The sequence below is a fragment of the Balaenoptera physalus genome (genome assembly GCF_965194825.1).
Source record: "Balaenoptera physalus genome assembly, chromosome: 3".
NCBI lineage: Eukaryota > Metazoa > Chordata > Mammalia > Artiodactyla > Balaenopteridae > Balaenoptera > Balaenoptera physalus.
This window is the reverse complement of record NC_138890.1, coordinates 63,080,152-63,099,503: the sequence shown is the minus strand read 5'-3', so window position 1 is coordinate 63,099,503 and position 19,352 is coordinate 63,080,152. Positions and strand designations below refer to the sequence as shown.

General features: G+C 46.5%; 1 protein-coding gene across 1 annotated transcript in view; it reads right to left on the bottom strand.

The window, feature by feature from the left end:
• The window catches only part of SPOCK1 (SPARC (osteonectin), cwcv and kazal like domains proteoglycan 1), a 552,150-nt gene that overhangs the window by 167,246 nt on the left and 365,552 nt on the right, over nucleotides 1-19,352 (bottom strand). The window lies entirely within an intron of this gene.

Genomic DNA, 19,352 nt, shown 5'->3' with positions numbered 1-19,352 from the left:
GGCAATCCTAAGATATTCAGTCTGACTAGAAAGTGGGCCTTGTGGGTGGGAATAATGAGGGCAGGGGTTGATTCGACCAAGTCACTGGAGAAGGGTCTCCAAAGCCAGCAGATCATACCCTGCAGCGTTTCCTAGAACAGGCAGGGCAGCGGGCCCCTGGCTAAGCAATGCTCCACAGGCTGAGGTGGTGTACACGCTCATTAGGGCAGACGAGAGGCCACAGGAAATCCTCCGCAAAACAAAAGCAACGGTGCCATCTCCCAGCTCTGCGGCCTAAAGCCTATCAGGCGGTCAATCTGCCATAACTGCCCTCCACAGCCAGGCGAGGTCATGTTCCCCACACAAACATTCAGTTAAACAAATCGGCGTCCCAAGCAGGGACAGCAAAACTGCTACAAGAAATGGGAGGACTCCCATCAAACCCTGGGCCCTCAGCGATCACGATCCCCTCTGCACTTAGAGGAAGTCAGGATTCCTGTCAAACCGCCCAGGCCCAGAATCGCAATGCCATTTTCTTCCCACGGCTGCTGGGAATTCCTCAAGGGACCTGAACACACTACACCCGAAGGTATTTCTTTCCGGGGCTTGAACCGCTCAGGGCGGCTCCCTCCACTGAAGCAGCTTCAGCCTCCGCAAACAGAAACCAGGGTGTATTCTCAGGCCGGTCAGGTGAGCAACAAGACCCAGGTCATGGTCCCAGGGGAGTCACCTGGCAGAGGCCACTCCCCAGCGGATGTGCCCGGCTGCCTGGTGCTTAGCAGCAGGAGACGGGCTGCAAGAGAGAGAGGCTAAAGCCCCAGGGACAGGGCGCTCACTCCGAGCTCCTAAGCTAAGGGCTTCGCCTCTGGGAAGGGAGGGGCTGGGGGCCTGTGTCTGCCCTCAGAGCCCTCCGAGGCTGGGCCTTCCAGAAACTTGCAGCAGGGACTTCCTGGTCCCAGGTGGAGCTCTCTTGCTTCCTGAGACGTCCTCACGAGAAGCCAGGAGGCTGGTGCGTCTCAGGCCAGTGGCCTTCTCCTTGTGCTTTGCCCTCCACCTTCACCCCAGGGCAGCAGTCCAGCCAGCTGCGACTTGCCTTCCAGGACTCAAGCAGCACCGAGCTAACCATGAATGACAATCAGATGGCTGCTGACGATGACCATGCTGGCCCTTCACTGCCCCTTCTCACACTCCTGGCCACCGCAGGATGAAGACAGACACTTAGGGATCTGAAGAAACGTGGGGACCAGGCCCCTGGCAGCCTGGGCCACAGGTACCAGGTGAGGCATTTCCTGACAGGTGTCAAGCGCCGTAGAACGCTTGGGATTTTCACTGGAGTGGATCTCAGAGATGGCAAACACCAGGCTGGCCTAGGGTCTCAAAATCTGCAGGACCTTAAGACAAGATTTATTGCCGAATTTGAGCTTCTTTTTGCTTTTGCAGCCAACTTCACAGACATGCAATGTCCACACTGGGATCCAGATGGCCTCAAGGGGCAGCGCAATCTCAAGGAAAGGAAGTCAGCTGAGCACAGCAGCAGGGAGAAGCACAGCCTCTAGGCCCAGTGATCAAGGTGAATGCTGCCCTCACTGCTTCCTGACCTTCCATACCTCAATTTTCTCTTCTGTGAAATGGGATAATAGCAGTCCCTACTACCACTTTTGGTTATCATGAGGATGAAATGAATTCATCTTGGTAAGTGCTGAGAACAGACCTGAAACATGTGAAGCACCTCATAGGTGTTTGTTATTTGTTGTGTGTGTGGATTTTGTTCCCAGAGTGAATAGTAAGCCTCCAAAATAACCAGAACAATAGCTCACACGTATCCAGTGCTTTTGACATGCAGACAGTGAACGAAGCCCTCTAACTGGATTACCGCACTTAATTCTCGCAAACACCCAAGGCGGCGGCTGCCGTTCCTGTGCCCGTGGTACAAAGAAGACGAGAGGGGCGGACGGTATGTGACACGTGGTCGGTTGACTCCAGAACCCAAACTCCTCACCACGATACACCAGCGGCATGAAAATCACCTACAGTCTCCTTTAAAAGGTGGATGTGGGGTCCCACCTTACACCAAGTATTGAGCCCAGATGTGCCATGTTCCTGAGAGGCCTTCAGGGCAGGCTGAGACTTAAGGAGTAAAAGTAGAGGGAAGCCAAGGGGTCTGGCTGGCTGGGCCACACAGGATGCCCCAATGCGCCATCCACGGCCCCAGTGCTCCCCAGAAGGTGCGGATGCCAACCCTGGGCAGTTGTGCCCTCTGCCCACCCCCTCTGAATGCAGCAACCCCCCAAAGGAGTCACCTGACCAGTGGTTGTCAATTTTTTTCCTGCAACCTTGCTACATCTGTCTCCCTACCATTAGGCTAATACTATAGATCGCCCTCCTCCAATTCTCAAGGCTAAAAAACTTAAAAAAACAAAAAAAAACTCCAACCAGAAATACTAATAAATAAAAATCATCAGCTATTTAACTTCAAACACATACTTACTTAACAATCTGCATATAGAAATCAAGTCTGCTAAAAATTAATTACCAGGGTCTGAATACTTCAAACATGTATGGGAATTATTTAGAGTAAATGAACTTCACAGCACAACAAAACAGTAACAAATCAAGCCGTCAGCGTTTATTTAATCACCAGGACGCATCTTGTTTTTGAAAAACAGCAGTACTGGAATTGAAAGGGGATGAGGATGGTAAAGGAGCGTGCCACTTCCATGTAAATGCTGCCTCTCAAATACACTTCTCCCAGCAGCCCCGAGGCCCGCCGTGACTGAAAGGCACCCGCACCTGTACTGGGCAGGGCTGTGCCGCTCCACTTTCTAGAGGAAATGATAGGAGAGCAGAATAATAAGTGGCACTTGAGAGGCCCTTTAATAAGGTGCAGGGAAATTGTGCAGGTGAGGAGGTAGGGAGAGAGGGCTGAGAGTTCATGATAACCCTTACCAGGGGTAGAAGCTTCCCTGTCAAGGTGCTAATGATTTCTGGAAACTGCGCTCCAAGTTCCTCTCTTCCCCAGTGCATGCTTGATGATAGGACGCAGCACTCCCCACAAGACGCTGAAGCCCTGCGTCCCCTCTACCTCTTCTACCAAAATACCTGCAGGACTCATGAGCACTCAAACAAGAGAGTATGCCTAACACAGAGCAGATACCCACGGGAGGTTAATTTCATCTTTCCTGCCCATGTACAAAAACCAATCAAGTGTCAACTGGCATAGGATACATGTGCAATTAATTTTTTCAATAATTTTTACAAAAACTTTTTTCAAAGGGAAAAAAGAAAAACCAAGAATGAATTAATTTAAACAGAAATTTGTCAAGCTGAAAAACATCAAATTCAAAAGCCAGTTAATTACAGGCTTCACGTAAGCTTTTTTTGCAAGTAATTTTATTTTTTAAGCTCCCTGCTTGGTCTCAATTAAGGTAGTGATATTTTAATTATTGTAATTGTTTCTGAACTTGTTTTTCAGTATGAGTTAATTTTTAATTAGCTACGTCGATTTTAAAATTCTGAATCAAGACTTTTTGCTGTCTTTGGGCACATCCTACAAGCTCACTGTCAAACAGTCATAATACCTGGAACAGCAGAGCAGGGTACCACCTCAGAGATGCTAAGATGAGAGAATGTTCCATTTTGAGGGCTGACCGAAGGGTCCCTGAGAGTCACCTGGGGGTGTGACATATGCTTGGGTTTATTCCATTAATATTTGCAGAGCATCAGTTCTGTGCAGGCCCATTTTTTCAGGCTGGAGGCTGGCACTTGTAGAGTGAACGAGATGTCATTCCTGCCCTCCAGAAGCTCACAGCTCAACAGAGGAGACACGCGATATGAGGGTAAGTTCTGTATGTCACGGGAGATGGGGGAGGTACCTCATCCAGCCTTTCAGTGGGTTAGGTGAGACTTCCTGGACAGACTGCTATCTATGGAAAAGCGGGTTTAACCCAGGTAATAGGATGAGGAAGAACAGTCTAGGTAAAAAGAAGCTCCCATTCCAGATGTAAGAGAAATTGTGGCGAGTCTGGGGAAGGGCAACGTTTCGTCAGGCTGGTGGCAGGCTGGAGCAGGGGTGGCGTGAGACACGACTGCAGAGAGTGGCAGCATCGTCATGGGGGGCCTTGAAACCACAATGAGGACTCGGGGGGGGCGTGGCCACCAAGTTCCACAGTGATGACAAATATGGCACACCCTCCCATGCTGAAGTTGGTGGAGAGGGGGTAGGAGGAGAGAACCCTTTATACACATTTTACATGGAAACTGGTCCTTTGATAAGAACGGAGAAACTCTACACCACTCGTACCCTCCAAATGAGAGGGGGTGTCGAGTGGAGGGCCCAGTGGTCAACTCTTAGTGCCCCCTTTCCTCCTCTGAGGAACCTCCGTGACCCCTTTCCCTGGGGACATTAAGCTACCCGGTGAGACCGAGAAGCTAAGATTTAATCCAAAAACACCATGTGAACTTGTGGTCCACTCCTGTGACTTGTGGAAACGTCCTCTGACAAAAGGGCACTCAATTTTCAAAGCGTTGGCAAATTAATGACTGTTTGTTGTCTCCTTCTTCCTTTTAAGGTTGCTCTCTGCCCGAATCGTGCTCATGTGAGGTTCATCTGAAGAGCAAAGACGCTCCCAGTGATTCATTAGGAGTGACTTAATGGAAGATTGACAAAGAAATTACTCCAAACTGCTAAAACCTTGTCAAGCTAAGATCCCAGACATTTATTACAGCTTGTCTGTCCCCATGGTAACCCGTGCATGCCTCTTGCTTCCCCCCACCCCCTCCAGAGGGGCCTGTTTACTAGCTGACGACAGAGCCTCACAGAATACAAAACAGAAGATTCCACCCATAGGATTTTGCTGGAACCATAGAAGAATGGCAGCTTGCAAAGCTTCCATCACTGATCTCAGCTTTCAAATCAAGGGGTTGGCCATGTTCTCTGAGGCCAAACAAAGGGGCCTATTGGCCATGCATCTAAATAGGACAGACAGGTGAGTGATATAGAAGGCTGAATGTGTGTGTCCAAGGACTGGGAGATGGGAGTGGGTGGGGACATAGGACAGACAAGGACAAAGGGAAGAGGATAAAAAGATGCATCTGACCAAACTACCCTCCTGGGAAGAGACCTTTTCTTCCCCCTTCAAACCAAGGGTCTGAAGACACATTTCTTTCTGTTAAAACTAAAAGCATCCTCTCTCTTATATTTGTGTGTGCGTGTGTGTGTGTGTGTGTGTGTGTGGGTGTGCGTGTGTGTTTGCAGCGGGTGCTATAAACTATGAAGAGCCCTTTTGGAGGGCAGTTTTTCAACCATGTCCTTAAATGATAATAACCATTAAACATAGGTAGATAGGTATTTATTATATCATTCCCTCAACTTTTTTATATATATGAAAATTTTAATAATAAATGGAAAGAACGGAAAAAAGAAACATCCTACGACCTAGCTGGTGAATGTGTTAAGCAAAAACATGTATCTTAATGATCTACAATAAGGGGAAATTATAAACAGCTTGAGGGTTCATCTATATCCATCTGCTCAGACTGCCACAAAATACCAGAGATTGGGTGGCTTGAATAACAGAAACCTATCTTCTCACAGTTCTGGAGGCTGGAAGGCTGAGATCAGGGTGCCAATATGGTCAGTTTCTGGTGAGTGCTCTCTTCCTGGCTTGCAGACGACCACCTTCTGTGTCTTCACATGGGTTTCTCTAGGTGTACTCAGAGAGTGACTAAGCTCTCTGATGCCTCTTCTTATAATGATACCTATCCTATTGTATCAGGGTCCCACCCTTAAGACCTCACTTAACCTTAATTACTTCCTTAAAGGCTCCATCTCCAGAAACAGCCATAGTGAGGATTATGGCTTCAACACAAGCATTCATTCCATCACACCATCTACAGGGAAATGGTTACCTTAATTATAAGACGTCCATTTATGAGATATTGTCCACCTACTATAAAGGAAGAAGTAGGTTTATATGTATTAACATAGGTAGATGTTTATGGTACCTTAAGTGAAAAAGGAAGGTAAAGGTGAGAAAATTGATTTGAAAAAGATAAGTAACTTTCTGACAATACATGGCTAACAAATGGCAAAGCCAGTACTCAAAACCAGGTCTGTCTACACCCAAAGGAGATGTCCTTTCCCTTTCCTATCGTGCTTCCCTTGAAAAGAAGCACCAGCCCCAACCTCCACCCATTCACACAGAGGACATCCTCCTGAATGTCCTCTATCTCCTGGGGCCATCTCTGCAACAAGCAGTGAATCAATTCAGATGCCCTACGGCTGCGGGCCACCACCACTGCAGCCTGTCACTGAGTAGTCTAGAAACATTACCCAGAAAAGGCAGAGTCTCTTGCTTCCTGGAGAATCTCTACAGCAGGGAGACAATGTCAAGTCATGACCATCGCTGGAGGCAAGAGCAAGTGTCCAGCCTTGTGAGAGTATGGCACTTCTGCCTCTGAGATGTAAGAGTTAAGGATGCCCTATGCTGGGCTAGAAGTAATAGCAGTGGCAGGGAAGAGCTCTAACCCCCTGCTCACGTGCAAAACAAGACATTATGAGCAACCACCGATAAGTCCAACATGGCTAATTTACACATTCTGATCATTAGAAACGAACGTGTTCAGAGGGGTCTACTAGGGCAGCTGTGAAAATAGGTGCCATAATATCACAGGCCACAAAATGTTATTAGCCTGGCCAGTCAATGCTCTTTCTCAAAGCTCTCATCCCACACCTTCTCCCGTCCCCCAGCTGCTCTGGGATGGTGAAAGCAAGGACGCTCACTCTGCGTTTTCACCAAGAAACTGATTTCCCTTCAAAAGTGGGATGGAGGAGAGGAAGAAAAAGGAGAGGAGAGGAGAAGAATTAAGTGGAAAAAAGGGAAGAAAAGAGCATTTTATTACATAAAGCATCACCTCGTCAGGGGGCTGACAGAGACAGTGACATCCACCGACCTGTAGAATAATGTACTATTATTCTAATTCACCACTGAGGTAACTGATATACAGATCAGTTTAATATGAATTTACTAATAAGGAAATTGGCACAGAGATGTTAAGTAACTTGTCTGTGGTCACACAGTTGCTAAGTCTGGATTTCAATCTAGGTGAGTCTCACACCAGAGATGATACTTGGAGCCACTACACCTCTCACAAAAACAGCTTATGATGGGGGTAAAAGTCACGACTACAGTGCCAAGCAGCAGCATACGGAACCCCTCTGTCCACCTCCCCCAAGAATCATGTCACCCATAGGATCCCTAAGAGAACTTCTCACTGTGAAGAAAACATTGTACCAACTGAAGTCAAAGCCAACTGCTTGGATGTGTGAATAAACTTATATGATTTTTATAATGAATACAAAAGTCAAAGTTTCTTTCCAAGGCAATGTTGATGCCCAGTGAACTTAACACTCTCTCTCTCTGACATAAGAAACAACATGGAACAAGCGAACCTCGTCGTTCCTTCTGGGAGTGGGTTTTGTGAAGCATCTATATGGTCCATGTCACTGGGGAAACGCAGGATGGCTGGCGGTGACATGGGACAGGCAGCATGATCAATGGGACCTGAGAATAGTCACAACTCTCAGCAGAGGGACAAGACACCATGCACAGAGAAGTCTTAACCTTCTCATCCATCAAAATGGCCAGAATTTATTAAAATGTTGTAATAGTTGAAGCACTTGGGTTCTATTTCATTGTAATTGACAGAAATTATTCATAAGACATTTATGAACAAAGGAGACAGAATTACTTAAGACCAGTTCCATAACCTAGGAAAATAAGAGGATCCAAAAAGCACAATAAAAATCAAATATTTCCAGGAAAAAGGTATACTTAAAAGAATGCTATAGCTCATAAAGTCTATCTTTTGTACCTGCGCCTCACTTCAATGCCATTAAAATTCCTATAAAACACATAGCTTTCCTCAGAGCACTAACTCCTTTGGTGCTAATGACCATGATTCTACCATTATTCTGCAGCCGTAGTAGTTGACCACGTAAGAATGTGGAAATTCAGAAACTCCACTAATTTCCAAAAAGATAAAAATTAGTGCACCTAGAAGATTGCCCAAGGGTTTGGATCAGAGAGGTGTGGGTTTGAGAGGAGAGGCACAGCTGGCTACTTCCTGCTGATGTGATCTTGACGGGTCACTCACCACCTTAGGATTCAGTTGCAGACCAACAAATCTACCTCACTGGGGTGTCATGAGGATCTGACAAGATAACGCAGAAAGGTGCTGAGCACAGGGCCTGGAATATGGGGCAAGTTCTCATCCTCACCACTCTTACCAGCTCTTCAGATAAAGAAAGGGGATGTATACCAAGGGCAAGTGACCCCAGGTATTTCAGAGACTCAAGATCCTGGAGCTATGATACTGTTCACCCTTTCCAATCCCAAATATTAGACTCATCTCCACAGGAAGAAACATTAAAATTTCTTTTTGAGCATCAAGCTCAGGGCCCAGTTTACCCAGAACACTTTTGCTGACTAACCAGATCTTCACCACTGCTGAAGCCAGCGTATGACAACTAAGGCATTCATATATCTCTAATAGGGCTGTGCTCTGCCTTTTCTCATCTCAGAGACTGTAAGGTCTAGAAATGAAGAATAATAACCTTTCCTTCCCCTAAATTATGTTCACCAAGAGCACAACCTACATGGTCATACTCTTTTTTTTTCTCTTTTTCAAGAGAAGGTCTTTGGGCTTTGAAAAGTCTCTACTGGAGAGTCAAGGAGTTTGAGTGTTAAGGTATCCCAAGGGCCTACATTCAAGCGTCACTGGTAAAAGGCTAGAAAAAGAGGGAATAATTAAGGGAAGAGAATCTGGCAGACACCGTTGATCCCAGCAGCCAAGGGCTTGAGTCCAGGAAGGTTGGTAACATGTGGTACTCTGGGGATAAATGGGCAGCAAGGTTCATCCAGGCAGGTTTGGTGGACCAAGTTGGTGCTTTCCGATCCTCAGCCAGAGGATGTCCATCTGGCCTCTTTCTGCCTTGCCCTAGAGAGGCTGGCAGGAACAGCTGTTAACTGAAACCAGAACAGCAAAGTCTGCGGGGAAAGCCTGCCCCAGCTTGGAGATCAAGATGCTCAAGTGACCTCTCAGAGCCTTGCGTAGTGTGGCATCATTCTGAGGGGTAGAACCTCGGTGCAGAGCTCTAGTTAAGTAACATGGTGTTCATTCACTGGACACCCCCGACAAGTCTAGAAATCAGTGGAAGGTGGGGAAACGGGCAGTCACACACTATCACAGCCTGGTCTCCTTTCCCTGTTTTCCACAATCTAATCTAGTCCTTGCTTCTCAGACTGTGGTGGGCCCAGGAGGCTGCACATTCACAGTGACTCTGCCTGCAACGTCTATGTTACCAGACGGTAGGTAATTTTAAACTTTTTTATTATTAAGTCAGTCACTGGTCTACTATGGAATACGATGCAAAATTCACATAAACTCGGATCAAAGAGGCTTCAAAAATGTACGGGCTCACAGTGGATTCTGCCCCCTAAACCTCAGAGTAGGTATTTGCTCTCACTTGCCCTTAGGGGTGTTTTAGTAGAAAAGTTTGAGAAGTGTTTAAAGGGTTTACCGAGTTTAAAGGGTCCTAGAATGAAGCAGAGAGCCCTCCAGGGTAGTGACATCTAAGATGAAAAATCTATAGCAGTATAAGTACATACAAAGAACCTTCATAAGCAAATTGTTCATTCTTGCAAAGACCAGAAAGCAGCTCCAGTTAAAGCTGGTCAATTGAAAACATATCCCATGCCCCCTAGAACAGACCCCCTCCCCGCCCAATGCCATCTGTCCCAGGGCTCTATCACAGCCCCACTGGTGAAAGGCCCCAAGGTTTTTTAGAGAACTAAACCTGCAAAATCCAAAGCTTTCTTGAGAGCTTTCAAGAGTGCCAAGCATCGGGTGAGGTTTATAAATGAGCTACAAAGCATTTGTGGCTCTCCAGGTATAACTATCAAAATTAAAGCTGTTATTACTTTCATCCCTCCCACTGTTTTCAGAAACTCTTGGCTCCGGATTTAAAAATGGGTAATCGGAGACTATTCATTTCCAAGTCCTTTCTTTCTCCAATTAGGGCAGATTCATTTCTGCTTTCTCGGGATGGTTCCCAAGGTTATTAAATTCCATTCCTTAACTGTTAACATTGAAGCAATCATGACAAAGTTAGTGCTGATTGGAGCTGAGGTTTCTTGGAGCACCTTCTAAGCTATTAGAAACCAACTCAAGCTGAGAAAAGAATGCTTGCATCTCCCACTGTAGGTTTTAGTGAGTGCCATATCATTTAAATCTTGTGTATTCTTGTTCCTCTGGTTTTTGTGTCCCACACTGTTCAATCATTTCGAAATATAATTTTCCACATGCATCCAAATAAGCTGAGCAATTCACAGTTCCAACCTTGCTCACAACTATCTCTCTTTCCTGCCTGTCTCTTCACCAATGTGCCACTCAAGGGCCAATCCTCCCCCCACCCCTTGCACTACTCTAAGCTAAGGCTGGTAGTGCTAATATAAAATATAAATCAGGTCTAAACTGCACATGGAAGACAGATGCAATAATAAATTATGGGCAAGTACCTATGAGGTTTCCCTAAGACAAATGTGGAATAAACACAAGGAGTAAAATCTTTCATTTTCATTCTTTAGCAATAAATACTGGGTACCCAGCAGGTAAGACAGAGTAGGGAGACAATCATCTTTAGATACTATAATGGCTGCAAAGTTTTTGGGGTTTTTTTTCCCCCACTAAAGGAGGGGAATTGATGTTCTTGTTTTTGTTAAAGTTATGGATTCTAAATTTTAAAAACAATTTTTTTAAGAAAGAGCTTCATGACTCTCTCTTCCACAGTCTGGCCTCAAACTTCCTTTCCAAAATTTAGTTCCCATTCCCTGCCCATTCTCTCCTCTTCCTCCAAGATTTACCCTGCCCTCAGTTACAGCAGACAACCCATAAGCCCTCAAACACCTGGTATTCCTTCATGCCTCTGGAGTCTAGACTGCAGCATCCGATACAAAGAACCATTCCATTCTTACAATTACCTTATAAGGCCAGTATTTTCTCCACCTGATAGATGAGAAAAAAATATCAGAACTTGCCTAAGGTCATGCAACTAGTAAGTGGCAAAGCTGGGATGTGACTCTTAAGTCTGTCAAAAATCTAGTAGAAGCCTCAGGAGACCACAGACAATATCTTTCTTCCTCACTCCTGCTTGCCCCTCACCTCCACACAGTCTGGAATATCATGGGGGTACTAACGGATGTTGAATGAGTGCGTGAATGGCCCCCAGCCCATGGACTTAATCACTCCTTTGTCTTACTCTGTGAGGCCAGGGACAAGTCTGGCTCCTCACTTCTGAACCCCAAGTCCCCTGACATTATGTCTGCTTCAAGGGATACATTCAGTTAAGGCTGAATAAACTGTCTGTGCCAGGAGTATCTTTCGATAAATCTTTTATTTCTAGGTCACAAAGATTCAGAGCTAGAGGTGTCCCTGGAGCGTCTGCCTCTAGACAAACATGTTTGTATTTAGCATAGGGAAGACTTTAGCCCATCAATTCTGCAAACATTTATGAAACTCATTTTACATGCCAAGTACTATCATAAGCACTGGGCATTTGGAGATGGGCAAGACAAAAGAAGCCCTTGCTCTTAAGGAACTGACATTCTCAAAGAGGAATAACAAGAAAGAGAAGGAAGGAAGGGAAGAAGGGAAAAAGGAAGGGAGGGAGGGAGGGAGGGAGGGGACGTTAGATATTAGTGAAAGCTAAGCAGCTCATTTTAAAAGAGTGAGGCAAAAGAGAGCTCCTGAGTAGCCCCGATGGATTAAGTAGTCAGGGAACTTGGATCCATCTTCATGACCACCAAGACATGGCAGGCCAGGGACTGTGCTTCAATGCGGAGCTCTTTACTGGCTGTTGCTCATGTTGTTCAAGCTAAAGGTGAACAGACTGCAGAGAACCCAAATCTCAGGCTTCCTGGACACGTCTTTGCTCATACAAGCAAATCACCAATACGTGTGATATGGATGATATGGTAAGGTCAAAGGAGCATGAACTATGGGCTCCAGAAAGATCCCATTTCACATATGAGTTCAGCTCCTTGGGTGCTGTGTGACCCTGGGCAAGTTATGCAGCCTCTCTGAGCTGTAAAGGGGAGGGGTAACATCTCCCTCACATGGTGCTTAGGAGGGCTGCAGGAGACAACGTATCAAAAGCTTAACATTACTCTCAGCAAGTAATCAACACATGTTAGTTTCAACTCTTTCCCACAGGATTCCTCTTACACATTCCTTACAGTGGCAGCAGCCCAAACTGGACCCATTTTCCTCTCTAGATTTCTCTACTAGGTCATCTTTAAGCCAAGTGCAGCCTTGAAGTCATCTTGCCTCTATTCTCTACTTCCCAGGGTACCTCCGGAGAGCCACCTCCACTGCCAGCCTGGTCTTGCTCTCTGCAGCCGTTCCCGCCTGTGACTGTCTCCCCGGCCCACCCTCCTCATCACCCCCCCCCACCCTCGTCACCCCCTGCATCAGAAACCTGCTCGCTCCACTCAGCACCCATCACCAAGCAGGCAGCCAACGTGGCGAAGGTGACTGGAAGGTTTCCCCCCTCCTCTCAGTGAGTTCAAGCTGGAAACGCATACCTGGCACTCCGTAAATACACGGAACAGAGTGAAACGAGAAGACAAATGATGATACGAAAGAGATTCCCTTTGTCCTGAACACTGCTTCCCTAAGCAAATGGGTAACAGAGATTTTCTGGCGCCAGATCCCACTGGCTGGGGCTAAATCAGCCATCAGGCCTTTTGTGATCCTGAAAAAGCTAATGAGAAGATGTGTTTCTCTGTAATCCAAACAGTATCCATTTCATGCCCAATTGTTTTTGAAAATGGGCAACAAATCTCCCTGGTGTGTTCCTTCCTCTGACAAACAAAAACTCTGTCTGCTCTCTTTGTGGGCCCTGTCCAATCAAAGGGCCACGGGCCCTGATGCCAATTCAAAGTCGCTGTCACAAAGGCAGCCCCACTGGGCCATCTCACTCCCTCCTAATAAGTTACCCTCACTGGAAGCCAAGCCTAAATCCCAGATTTTGAACTCAGACTGATGAAGCAGTCCAGTGATTTTTAACTCATTTCAAAATCGCAAGCTGACAACATTTCAGACTGAATTCCCTACTGTGTCAGGCAATGGCATTAACAAGATGGGAGTATGACAAAGCTTCAACAGATACGGGAGAAATTCCCAGAACCACAGAATAAGGGACCTCAGGAGTACCTTCACGGGGAAGCAGAAGTGCCTTTGCATCCTGAGAAGCGGGGAGGGGCGGTGGCAGGATGACCACCAATTCTTGCTGCAGAAACGAAGCGACATGTCGGACATGGTCTGATGTGCCCCACTGGCACCTGCTACTATACGTTTCCCAGGTCAGAAGTACCGTCTCAACCCATCCCTTCCCCCACCAAGAGCTTCCATATTCATCTCTTAGGGGATAATTCCTTATGGGAACACCTCTCCTTAGCAACCCCTTCCCTATGAGTTCAAGAAGAAATCGAGAGGAGAACACAGTTTACTCTAAAGGAGTTTGATATCTAATAATTCATCTACTGATTAAGCACAGACCCTCACTGAGTCCTACTATGTGCCAGCCATCATTCCGGGTGCTGAACAAGAGACAGCCTCTCCCCATGCTTGTGGCACTGCCAGGCCCCTGAGTGATGCCAGGTACCTGCCACATCTGATCTCACAGAATCCCCACAGCAACTCCATGAGACAGGTGGTACCATCATGCTAGTTTTACAGCTAAGGTAACAGAGGACCTTGTAAAGAAAGGACACAGAACTTGCTCAGGCATCTAGGGCCAGAAGAGACAGAGCAAGAAATCAGACAGAAGTGGATCCAGAGCCACCCGGCTCCAGAGGCTCCAGAGGGCAGGTCCACATCCCACCGGCGTGCTTTGACCAGCCGAGACAGGGCTTTGAAAGTTTGAATACGTTGTTAGCAGTAACGAATTAGAGAATAACGTATAGCACTCCAGCACACACTTCTGCGTTACTTTTTAGTGGAAGAGCTGGCCACTCGGGCTTGCATTCCCACGTGGCTGCCTTCTCCACCGTATCTTCTGTGCCCCCTTTACACTCGCTTTCACCTCGGTCCCTTCCTTTCCCCTTCTCTCCTACAGGACTCGCCTGCCTGGTCCTGAAGGCACTAGTGTTTGTATCACCCACGGCTTCGTAAGAACATGCCTTTTCTTTACAAAATGAACAACGGCACGATGCAAATTCTATACTTCCCTCTCTTAGCAAAGATTCCCAAGACAATCAGGATGAAGTGTTCCTGAAGGGTTAGTCTTCTTTAGTTGGAAAGCACTTCAGCATTTGGCAAAACAACGTACTTTTTTTTTTTTTTTTTTTTAGCTTTAACAGACTAATTTTTCTTCCTTTGAATTTTCGCATCTGTGTAACTAATTTAGCAATCCTGTGCACTGCAGACTTCTTCCCTCCTAACAGGCTTTACCCTGCTTTTTCTTCTTAGATTCTTGACTGTGCTGAACATCAGTCTTAGTGCTGTCAGATCCCAGAGGTGACTCTCTGGCAGGGGAGCAACCAAGGGGCCTCATCCCCCCGATATTTTCCTTGAGGTGGGGCATTCACCATCAATGTATCCCCAAGTGGAAGATAAGGACATCTTCTACGTGGCCTCCCTCCCTGTATAGGTTTCTGCTATTCGCATGGCCTGCAATTTATATCCTCTCCACATCACAACCCACAGAAATCCCATTGCCTGGGCGCTAATGTCTGGAATGATATGACCAAACAGAAATTCCTTTGGACGAAAGGTTATTAACCAGGGGTCTGTGGACAGGCTTCAGGGGGCCTAAAACCTGCACCCCAAATTTTATGGACATTTTTGTGATGCAAGGGACCCCGCGTGGATGTTTACCTTGAGTCCTTCAATCCCCCCTTCCAAGCAGCATCCTGTTTTCCTTTACGCAGAATCACCTCTCCCCATTGAGCACGGGCTAGGTGGGACAGTCGTTCAAATTGCCTCCTTCCCACTAAAAAGACAGGAGTGACGGGTGCCATCTGATCCTTCCTCCCCGTGCCCTGCTTCATTCAATCCCAGTGACTCGGCAAGGTGAAGGGGGGCCCCAGGGCAGAGGGGACATTGGGGATCATTAGTCTGTGGTTCCCACTGCCCGACCCTCTGGCGCTGCCTTAGTGCTCTCCCATTTCTAAGCCAGGGTTTTCCCACCCGGCCTCGCGCAGCCTCTGTGAGTCTTGGATATTCTTCCCGAGATACCTGAGCCAGGCTGTGTTGCTACCACCCAGAGAAGCCTTAAGCAATACAGATTCATGGTCTGTAGAGACCATCACAGGCTCTGTGGTTAGAAACCACAGTTTCAGGGTGTTGAGCAGTCCTTGTTAGTAGAAATGCAGCCATATCTGGAAAGTTAATGCACTGAACCATCACTGCTGTGAAGGCGCAGAGTAACTGGGGTGGGCAGACCCTTCTCAACATTACAGCTCTCAGAAGCTGCTCCCTGGAGATGAAAAATACTGTGCGTATCATGGCAATGTGGGTCGTGAGATTTCCGCAGAACACTCCCACGAAGGTCAGCAGGGGAGGGGTTGCTGGCTGTGCCTTAGAAGGGCAGGAGTCCTTGGGGGCACTGTGACGAGGGAGGGTCCTTTAAGAGAGAACAGGCTGGGCTGTGAGAAGACCCCTAGGCAAACCCCATTCTCCACAGGGTGGCCCTGTGATGACTGGGTCAGGGTACCGGTGACCCGTATACCCAGGATCTCGTTCAGAGAAGGCAAACCACCAACTTCTCAGGTGGTTTTTCAGGCTTCACGGGGCAGAGGTGGCTGCAGCGACTTCCAGATTCACAGGCACAGTTCCAGTCATGAGCCTCTTAGTCCTAAGTCGAAAGTCTCAGGCCAGAATCAGGTCCAGCTGCAATAAGGTGTCCACCTTGACCCAGTCACCTACAGCCTGGGATGAGGGGGTCTGCTATCAGAAAGCAAGCATGGCGACCAGAAGCCCACCCATGGGAATTTCTCTTCTTCTTTTTTGATGGAGACACAATATTCCTAGAGAATGGGTCATTTTGAGTTGGGAAGATACCTCAAAGGATATCAGCCTCAGGAAGCACATGAGGCAAGAAAAGACGTGCCTTTTAAAATGGGCTCACCTCTGTTTTGAATAGTCTAAGCCACTGTAACACACTAGAGTTGACACTTGATGTCAAGGGTATGTTGTCTCACCAGTCACCAAATAGAGCTAATTAGGATCATAATCAACCCCCCGATGCTCGAGACAGAGTCCGTCAGGGTGTCCCGTGTTCGTCGGGAACCTCTAAACTCTCTCCCCAAGTAAGGCTCGCCTCTGTTCCTGTCAATCTGAGCTCTCATTTGTATCTCTTTGGGCTCCAGTGGCAATTACTGCTTATGCTGTAAAACCATTACTGCTTTCACCTACACATTTAGCTATGGTTTAAATTTCCACCAACTTTTATCTTGTGTCACCTACTGAATTATGAGCTCCTGTCTTATAAACAGTTTTGACTTGCCTCAGAGCAGCCAATATCATACTTCCATTGACAAAATGTTACCATCCAGTTTACAATAAACACATAACACATTGTTTATAATATCCTGGCACCACTGAAAATGTTTTGTCCAAATTGCTCCTGTATTCAAAAATCTCTAGGATGTTCCTACATCTAAGATGTGAGCAAGATGGAAGATTTTAAAAACCTATCTTTTTCATCAAGTATTCAGTGCCACCACTATCCAATTTCCATGATGTAAGAATAAGATGCAATAGCTGTCACAGTCTGGGTAAGATCTAAGACTTGTCATTCTCTAATCTCGTCTTTGGTGATGTATTATACATAGAATTATCTTGGTGTGAATCCAGAGCCCCAGCACAATATTTAGGCTAGCTTTATATTTCTACTTTTAAGCGGGTAAGAAAGTTGTTTTCTTCTTCCTTTCTTTTCCTCTATCCCTCAGGGGAAAAGAAGCCTCTGATCAATACACTCTGCCTATTTGCTCTAGTCTCCTGAGAAAATCGTCTGTCTTCTTACAACACCATCTGAAATAAGACTAGGGAAGAATTTGTGCTTCCATCAGGGATTATTTACAGACGACCCCAGCGCCACCCTTACCCCCCGCAAGAGACATTTGACAATGTCTGGAGACATTGCACTTGTCACAGCTGGCGTTGGGGGTGGGGGGGAGCTGGGAGGATGTTACTGGCATTTAGTGGGTACAGGTCAGGGATGGTGCTACACATTCTACAATCTATAGGGCAGCCCCTCACAACAAAGAATTATCTGGCCCCAAACGTCCATAGGTCTGAGATTGATACAGCCTAGCTTAGACAGGCAAGGTGTGTCGGTAGGAGCTATTGTTGAAAACATCCTTTGGGTCTGGATTCACGTCTATGTGGAGGATGAGAAGTAAGTGAGCCTGGCAGGAAAGGGAGGCATGAAAAAGAGGGAGCAGGAAAGTGGGGTTTGTCCTTAAGAAGAACCTTCAGAGAACATCTCTGCCCAACATCAGCACTGGAAGGTCATTCATAAATTAATAAACCAAATTCCAGATGACACTGTTGAGGAAGTGATGTCCAGAGAGGGGAGGCTAACTTGTCCAAGGTTCCGAAGCCAGCTGCCTGCAGAGCTGAAACCAGAACCTGGTCTCGTACACCCAGCCCACTGCTCCATCTACTCTGTCACGCTGATCTCCAGAAAAAGAGAAAAGGAAATACAGCTCCAAAACTACCGCTGGCGTTTAAATTCATTAGGAGAGATGGGAAGTAAGAAGAGACCTTTCTGACCCAGGAAGGAACCAGACATACAATATGAAGATTGAAAGGCAATGGATATATTCAACACAAAATATGTAGAGCACCTACTATATGCCAGGCTCTGGTTTAGGTGCTGGAAGCACACCAGTGAATGGAGAGACAAAGTGCCTGCTGTCACGTGACAGGCTTTCTGGTGATACGTGCAACAGTGGCAGGCGTGGCCACCAGGGAAAGGCAGGAAAGCTAAGGCCAAAGGTAAACAGAAGTTTAAGGTAAGTCCGGTACCCTAATATCCCCTCCAGGGCTCAGAGACCTATCAAAAGGCAAACTCCCTAAGTACCCTTAAAAAGGATGTTACAGGCTGATGCAACATTTTGTTTCAAGCTCTAAAGCTTTCACAGGTCACTAACTATTCCATTACTTAGTAATTACCTAGCAATGCACTACTAGGTAATGCAATAGTAGTCGTAGTAATAATGGCCAACATTTCCCGGACACGGATGTACGTGCAGAGTACTGTGCCCTGCACTTTACATACACCATCCATCTCATTAAATCCTCCTAACAGCCCTGTGATGGAGGTATCAGTACCCTAACTGCTAGATGCAGAAACTGGGGTCAGGGATGTCAAATAACTAGTTCAAGGTCACATAGTGAGAGGAACTCACACCCTGGTCTGTCTGCCTCCCAGACTTAATGATGAGGCTGGATGACATCATGACTTTCTAAGCTTTCAGCCTAAGACCTACAGTCAGCATGGCGGCCACTCTGCGCCAGTGTGGGACTCTCAATTTTCCTGTCCCTCCTACATGGGCCAAACGGCATACCTGAAGTTTACCCCTAAGGTCTTATACCAAACAAACAACCATCTCCGTTAATATACATTGTATTTCCGTCTGTTCAATGTGGCTTCTCAGAAAATTTAAGTTGTCAGCAGACCATCTATGTCAAAGTCATGTATTTCACACAGACCATAAAAAGACACATCAGCATGAGGACCACCTTGTATGAAATGTAAATGTTCGCACGCTGTTAAACTCTGAAAGCAGGGAGGTTAGATGAAGTATTCATTTGCACTTTTGAGCACCATCAGGCAAGACAGATTGCTTGCTGCCCCATAAATTTTCATCACCAGATTAAATTTTGTTAATGGGATCAAGAACATTCAAAATAACCCATTTTTTCTATGTGAATATTGGATCTAAATCGTTACTCCCCTACCAAATTAAGTTTTGTTTTTTTGTTTTTTTGTTTTTAATCCCTCTCAAGAATCTCCTCGAAGGGCTACATGCCCAGGCTCACACCCTCTGGGTCTCAAAGAGCAGGAGAGTCCAGGCAACACAGGAGTTAAGACCACAAGCTGACTTGACTTCTGCCAACTCTCGGAACGCCTCATGGATAAATGTGTGAGCACCTCATCCCGCCAACGTTTAGAGAACACCCGCTATGTATCAGAAAATACAGGTGCACTCACACAGGTTGTCTCATTTAAGCCTCCCCAGAAGTCTGGGAAATCAAGAGTTCTCCCATCTCACTGATCAGAAAAAAATTGAGGCTCAGAGAGG